Source organism: Pantherophis guttatus, chromosome 5 (assembly GCF_059756535.1).
Source record: "Pantherophis guttatus breed Tessera chromosome 5, ASM5975653v1, whole genome shotgun sequence".
Classification (NCBI taxonomy): Eukaryota; Metazoa; Chordata; class Lepidosauria; order Squamata; family Colubridae; genus Pantherophis; species Pantherophis guttatus.
This window is the reverse complement of record NC_142067.1, coordinates 114,756,434-114,764,810: the sequence shown is the minus strand read 5'-3', so window position 1 is coordinate 114,764,810 and position 8,377 is coordinate 114,756,434.

Genomic DNA, 8,377 nt, shown 5'->3' with positions numbered 1-8,377 from the left:
TAAAAGATTGTGACAGTAGCAGCATCAAGCACTTGGATGCCAGATCTTCGTATATTGACAGTTCAAGGAAATTGGTAATATAAGGATTTAAAAGAAAGTCTTCATAAATTCCTCCAAACAGGCAGGAAACACTAAAACTTGTTTGTTTGAAGGTTAAGATATCATTGTCATAATGAATGAAGTCTGCTGTTATCCATCATCCTCAAAGATTTGCCCATTAGTTTCTGAAATATGTATCTGAACGTTAACATCAGAATAGTATATGAAAAAAAAATATTTACAGGGTGGGTTTATTTTTACTTACTTGAACTATGGGTGTTCAGAAAGTGCTGGGGAAATGTTGTTTATTTAGAGTCACCCTATCCTGTTCAAACTTAAACACAGGTGGTCCTTAACTTACAACCTTTTGTTTAGTGACCAAAGTTATAACAATGCTAAAAAAAAGGTGACTTGTGTCAGGGTTCCAAGCAGGGGTGAAATCCAGCAGGTTCTGACTGGTTCTGGAGACCCGGTAGTGGAAATTTTGAGCAGTTCGGAGAACTGATAGTGGAAATTTTGAGTAGTTCAGAGAACCAGCCAATACCACTTTTGGTTGGCCCCAGAGTGGAGTGGGAATTGAGATTTTGCAATATCCTTCGTCCAGGAGTAGGGGGAGTGGGGGTTTTGCAGTATCCTTCCCCTGGAGTGGGGTGGGAATGGAGATTTTGCAGTATCCTACCTCTGGAGTGGGGTGGGAATGGAGATTTTGCAGTATCCTTCTTCTGCCATGCCCACCAAGCCACGCCCACCACACCACACCATGCCCACCAAGCCATGCCCACCAAGCCACACCATGCCCACCAAGCCACGCCCACAGAACCAGTAGTAAAACTGGCAGGAGGCCTTGCCCACTGACTCTGATGTCATGAAAACGCTTCTGCGCATGTACAGAAGCTTCTGCACGCATGGCCCCATTGTGAACCGGTAGTAAAGGTAAGTAGAACCCACCCCTGGTCAACTCCCATCCTGACCCTGTGCCAGAAAGAATCCAATATTTTATGACACTTAAAGAATAACAACTTACTCAATTCCAACTTTTGTACTGCCTAAAAGGAGCATATAATTTTGAAGATTATATTCAAAGTATATTCTTCTTCCTAAACTATTTTTTTCCTATATTTTAGGATCAATCTCAAATGTGATTCTTTGGCAAAAGAATCTAAAGAAATTTGGATTTCACCACTGTCTCCAAGTAACACCCCCAACTAAAGAAGACTCAGAGGCTAGAAACTCCTTAAAGATCCATTTTATTAGAGATGTCATATTGGCACATCTGGGAAAACCCAAATCTGAAAGTTCCCGGGTTTTTCCCCACACAAAAGAAAGTTTTGTGACATTATTACTTGTAACTATGGGAAAGATAGGGTTATATTTTGTGACTGTGAGGTTGTTCCAGAACTTTATATTGTTCAAAAACAGTTTCCATACTTCTGTTAGCCATCTGCATACAAAACACACACAGACAGACACAAACACACACAAAACATTTTTCAAGCAATAGATGAAAGTTTTGTCTGGAATTCCCATTAAAGCACAGGACAAGGTAAGTTAACAATTTAGGCAGCCTATAAAGTCTGTATCTCAATGGACTGAGACATAATTGAAAAGCAAAAAGACCACTGAATGATAAAATAAGCTAAACTATGTTCTCATAATCAATTCAAGAGAGATTCCATTGCTCTAAAGCACAGGCAAAAAGGTAGGCTCCACTTTTGATGGTAGATAACAGATAACAAACAAAATCCAGGAAAATAACAGAATTGATTTCAATATAATCTTACAGGATTGAGCATTCAGAACTCAAGGATATAAGAATGGAATTGCATCATGATATCACCATATATATGCTAGACAGCGGTGGGTTGCACATTATGTTGCTACCAGTTCACCGTGCACATTGGTCGCACATGTGCTTGCCTTCCATGTATGTGCCTGGCCTCAAAAATGTCCCTAAATAGGATGGCATAGAGCTGGGGTGAGTGGGCAGGGCAGGGCAGGGCAGGGCAGGGCAGGGCAGGGCAGGGCAGGGCAGGGCAGGGCAGGGCAGGGCGGGCCCACCCAGGATTTCCGCTACTGGTTTGGGCAAACCAGTCCGAACTGGCTGAATACCACTTCTGATGCTAGAAATATGAGCCTCTGAAACTTTGGGCATGTGTTGTGACCTGAGTCATTAAAACACATGAGTAGTCACAAAAAAGTCTTTTATTTCAACAGCTGTGAATTACCTTCATTCACAGCTGAATCCCAATTAGTTGCAAAAAGTCCTTTGGGAGAAGTCCTTCAGGATAATCACCAACCTTGATCTCCCTTGACACTCTGCCAAAGACCTACTTGGCAAAGCCACATGGATTGCAGAATCAAACAGAGATGCTGACTGGGAACAGAATTAACAATGTTGCTTTCCTGCAAAGTGCCCATGGGCCTTTGCTCCTCTTTTAAGCCTTATAGGAGGGGCCAACCATCTCCAGGCCTTACTCCTGAGTTGTCCCTTTTGTTTTAACTGTTCATGCCTTCTGGAAGCTCTGTGCATGCGTGCACTAGGAACAGGCTTCTCCTGTTCCTCTGCCTCTTTGCTGTCTGACTCTGGAGGCTCCAGAGTCCACGCATCACTCCCAGATGGCCCTGGCCCCATCTCTGCCTCCGATGCAGAGCCCTCGTCCGGGCCTTCCCCAGACTCCAGGACTGGCCCATGTTCCTCCCCAGTCTCCTCATCCGACTCCGCTGCGAGATCCGCAGGCTACTGGTGGACTACAATAGCATGTTGAACAGCATTTATAGATCTTAGTAGGTGGTAGGTTCATAATAGAAATGGCTGCCCCTTACAAAGAATGGAGATATAGATGTTCATTTATTCTTGATAGAAAGACACAGATGCTTCTACTCCCGAAAGGGGAAAAAAAGTGACCTTTCAGTGATTTAATTAATAGAGAGTTTATTGCCTATCATGAGATGTTAAAATGAAACTCTTGACTTTAGGAAGCAGAAAGAGAAGACAAATTTTAATGGCATATATGCGCATCCTCCCACAGTCAACAACTGCATGTGTATTCATCAAAGCAAGCTCATGTGTCTTCATTATTCACGCTAAGCTTAGAAGGCCACATTGAGAAAGGACAAAAAAATGATTGCTGGCTTGACTTCATTGTCAATAGTAAAATGGCTCAGTTTGGTCTCAAATGTCATTTTCTCAGTGAATAGATAGCATCGAGAAACAGATGAGTCTGCCAATACAGGGAAAAAGAAAAGAATGCAGACAAATCCATTTATCTGGTTTTCAAATGAAAGCAGGCAAATGCATCCGTCTTGTTTAGCAAAAGAAAGATGGCAAGTGTTGAATGATATATATGTATATGTAGCATTACATATTCAGCTAGAAGCTTGCAAAGAACAGGTTCTCTCCAAGGCAGATTGAAAAAAAATCCGTCAGGTAGGTATGTGCACATGTTTATTTGTGTATGAGTGGTTTAGCCCTTAGCCAAAACGAAAGGATGGTGTCTTTTAAATAATTCATTAGGGCTATTGAAGTGTTTGTTCAATGGAATTGCTGTACAAACAGCTTTTCAGAACACTTGCTCCATTATGAAGCAGTTTTTCATTACATCTAGACTAATGGTGCATTTTAAGAAGATAGCTGGGCAGCCATTAAAACACTAAGCCATTAAAATATTGTTTCAATATTTGAGGGGCTGCCACAAAAGAAGAGCACCAGAAGGCAAGACAAGAAGCAATGGATGGAAGCTAATCCATTTAGATATGGAGAGGAGAAGGAGAAAAGCACCCTAGAACTAAGGAGACATTACCGACAGTGAGAACAATAAGCCAGTGGAACACTTTGCCTTCCAAGTTCTGAGTGCTCCATCACTGGAGATGTTTAAGAAGAGGTTGGGCAGCAATTTGACTGAAACAATATAGGGTCTCCTGCTTGAACAGCGGATTGGACTAGAAGAACTCCAATGTCCCTTCCAATTCTGTTATTCTATTACGTAATAGTGCTGTTGGTGAACAGATTTACCTGAGGTTCACTAAGGGACTGGTTCTATCAAATCATATCTGTCAGATCAATCCTAAATCTGTTTGAATTAGAGAACTGAGATGCAAAGAATGAATGGTAACCTTCTACCATTGCACTACAGAGAGTATCTTAACTTACTGCACCTGTGTACGGTTTGCTAATTGCACAGTGGCAGGTAGGTGGTCCAGAGAGTTAATAGTGGCGTAGGAGGCTAATGCCTCCTACTAAGGCAGCATTTAACATCCAGCTGCCTGCAATTACTGCGAGTTCAATTCTCACCAGGCTCAAGGTCGACTCAACCTTCCATCCTTTCTAAGGTGGGTAAAATGAGGACCCAGTTTGTGGGGGCAATAAGCTGACTTTGTATAAAACATACAAAAGTATGAAGGCTATTGTTTAACACATTGTAAGCCGCCCTGAGACTCCGGAGAAGGGCGGCATATAAAAATAAATAAAAATAAAAATAAAATAAATAAAAATAATATCATTGCCCAGAGGATCGTTGGTTGTCCTCTCCCTTTCTTGGAAGAGCTTTATAGCTTCCGCTGCCTTAAGAAAGTTCAAAACGTTCTTAAAGATCCATCTCAGGGGTGAAATGCTCCCAGTTTGGACTGGATCACCTGATCTGGTAGCGATTTTTCCCTGTGGTTCAGCGATCTGGTAGCAATCACCACCCAGGTGTCATTACTTCCTGGTTTTAACCAGGAAGTAATGTTTTTTTTTACCTTCTGCACATGCGCAGAAGGTGTGTGTGTGCATGTGATGCAGCGCGTGCGCTTCCAAACCGGTAAGGAAGGTAAGTAGATTTCACCCCTGATCCATCTCATCCTGGGCACCCTTTTTTTGAACTATTACCATCTGGCAGACGGTATAGGATAATAAAAACAAGGGTGAAAAGAGCTTCTATCCCAGAGCAGTAACTATGTTGAATTCTACTGTATAGTGCAATATTAATGCAGTATCAGGGGTGTTCAATTCAATTCGTAGTATTGCCAGGTGTCCACTATTTGAGCGGACAGTCTGCTTTTTTCACATTATGTTCACTATTTTTTTTATAAAAAAAGTTTTTTTTATTCAAAAGCTTTATGATGAAATTAAAATGTAATTTAATATTTTACATATTATTATAATATATTTGATGTTTTGAATTTTAAGTAAAGTTTTGAAGTGATTATTTTAATACGTGTTAAAATGTTTGTAAGAAAATATATAATTTAATTGTAATTTTTTTTTAATTTTTTTACTACTTAACACCCCCCCCCCCCACTTGTCCGCTATTTTTTGGAAGCAGACCTGGCAACCCTATGAAGAATGTGAAGTATGTGTGTTTTTGTTTTATTTTATTTTTATAGTTTTCTTATGTATGATGTACACTGAAGATGGCATTTAATTTCGGGTTACAAGTTGCAATGACAATAGAGCAGTGGTGAAATCTAAAATTTGTTACTACAGGTTCTGTGGGTGTGGTTTGGTGGTGGTGAGGTAATGTGACTGGGTGGACATGGCCAATTTTTTTTTTAACTTTTAAAACCATTTTTTCTACAACCTCTTTGGTGAAGAGGTTGTAAAAAAATGCTTTCAAAAGGCTCTGACGATCCAAGCTGAGTTACCTGATTGGCAGAAGCTTTTAAAAAAACTCAGCTTGGATCATCAGAGGCATTTAAAAGAAAAAAAATGGGTTTTTTTCTTTTAAAAGCCTTTGACGATCCCAGCTGAGCTGCGGGATCATCAGAGGCTTTTTTTATTTACTTTTAAAAGCATTCTTTCCCCTGAAGAGGTTGTAGAAAAAATGCTTTTAAACGTAAAAAAAAAGCCTCTGATGATTGTGTGGCTCAGCTGGGCATGGGGGGGGGGGGCAGGGATTTTTGCTACCAGTTCTCTGAACCACCCGTCTCCATCGCTACCGGATCAGATGATCCGGTCCGAACCGGGAGCATTTCACCCCTGCAATAGAGTAATCTTAACATAAATGAATTGGTTTATATCTATGATTTGAGGAAACCGTATTTATTTCAAACCATTTTATGATTCAAGATAAACACTGAAAAATGTTTTGTCGATAACCTATAATGGGAATTTTCAAAATGCTTGAAACTGCTGTATTTTTATGTAGAACTGAATGGCAAAACTAGTAAAACATGTAGGAGATATAAATCCATCCAAACTTCAGTTAGACATCTTGAAGAGTTTTACCACAATACATTTTTGAGATAATCCCCCTTGTGTTTTATAGGGCAGAAATGGGATGAATGAATAAAGGATAACAAAACAGCTTCACGATTGTTTAACAATGTATAGAGAAGTTGACAGACCAGTGCATTTTTTCCCCACTTGTATAAATTCCGATTTTGAGAAACTTGATTTTTTAAAAGAAAAATAAACTTTTATCTTTCCATGAATTTTCCAAGTTTTAGCAAAAATTTGAATTCTGATCAACAGCTATATCAGTAAATCAAGCTAATTCTCAGTGTTCATTTTTCCATTAAAACAATGAAGTTAGTATAGTACGCTCTCATAGAGAGGGGCTCCTCCGGGTGCCATCGGCCAAACAATGTCGACTCCCAGGGGGAGAGCCTTCTCGGTGGGGGCACCTACTATCTGGAACGAGCTCCCCCTGGAGATACAGAGGATCCCGGATCTACGCACCTTCCGCCACGCTCTTAAAACCTTTTTATTCTATCAGGCTGGCCTCGCCTAATTTTTCCCTTTTTCCTTTTAAAATACAAATTTTAAATTGGTTTTAATTTATTGGGGTGTTTTAAATCGGTCTTCAGCCAAATTATTTAATCCGGTTTTATTCTGTTTTAATTTTTGTACTAATGTGTTTTTATCTTGTGGCTGTTCACTGTCCTGAGTCCTTCGGGAGTAGGGCGGTATACAAATCAAATAAAACATAAAACAAACATAAACATAGTTGCAACATGACTGATGACTACGTAGAACAAAATGGAATCTCTACTTATTGCCAATGATGGAAATGACCTTAGTGAAATCTCTCTGATAATGAAAAGAAATCAACACTTAACCAGTGTTGCTAAGTTACAGTACACTTTTTAAAAAAAAATTTGATTTATATGCCGCCCTTCTCCGGAGACTCAGGGCGGCTTACAGTGCGTTAAGCAATAGCCTTCATACTTTTGTATATTTATACAAAGTCAGCTTATTGCCCCCACAAACTGGGTCCTCAATTTACCTACCTTAGAAACGATGGAAGGCTGAGTCAATCTTGAGCCTGGCGAGATTCGATCTTACTTTAATTGCAGACAGCTGGTGTTAAATTACAGTGCTTCTGTCTGTTGAGCTAAACCAGATTCCTTGGTTTACTTGACAATTACCAGGCTCACTTGACAATTCATTATTTGTTCCAAATACATTTTTACAAGAATTTGAAGATCTGAAAGACAACTCAGATGACAATATCTGCACCATATTTGGTGTATTATGGAAGTTGGAAAAGAGTAGAAAAATAGTTATTATACCAAAACTCAGAAGGTACAGTTCTGGACCATACCAAGATCTAAGATCTTGGATCCTTCTGTATGCTAGTTTGGATTTGGGAAATGATTGAAAGCACTCAAGTAATAATTAGCTATGTCCACCTACCCACCTCCATAATTTTCAGCACTGAGTTAATATGCTGCAACATTCTTTTTTCCCCTTTCTTTTGATAATAATGTTAATAACCTGAAGACAATTATTATTTTGGGTATGAATAGTTTTCAGAAATAAATTAGATAAGGCAGTAAATTTGCAGGGTACATAAACAGCCTCAGGACCAAAGTGATTGATGTCTCTGAACATGAGTTACACCAGAGATGGCTGCAGGCATCTAGCACTCCAGAGCTCACCTCTGGTAATACATTATATAAGATCCAATGTGGGTTTCTAAATTCTAAAAAAAAAAAAAGCTTAATTATTTTGATAGCAGTCACCTTAAAAGAAGAGAATTAGGAGGTAAATTGTTGATATGGGAACATTGGTTGAGACAGAAAGAGGCAAGCCTACGTTAAACTTTTACCCAATTTGGAAGAGGACTTCACAATGTTAAATGCATGAAAACTGAATATAATTCCTCAGCTTCACTTTTGCAATCCATTGGAGATTGGGGAGGGACAAAGTCTTGCTATAAAATACCATATTTTTTGAACTATAATTTTTTGAAAACAAGAAAAAAAATAGTTTTTGGCCTTCACATGTCTGGTTTTAGCCCTTCCTGGCCTGTGGTCGTGCGGGCCACCCAAATCCTCTGTGCATCCCATTTTTGCAAAAAAAAATGGCCCATTTTTCGCAAAAATAGAATGCGCAGAGGGTTTGGGAGGCCTGCAG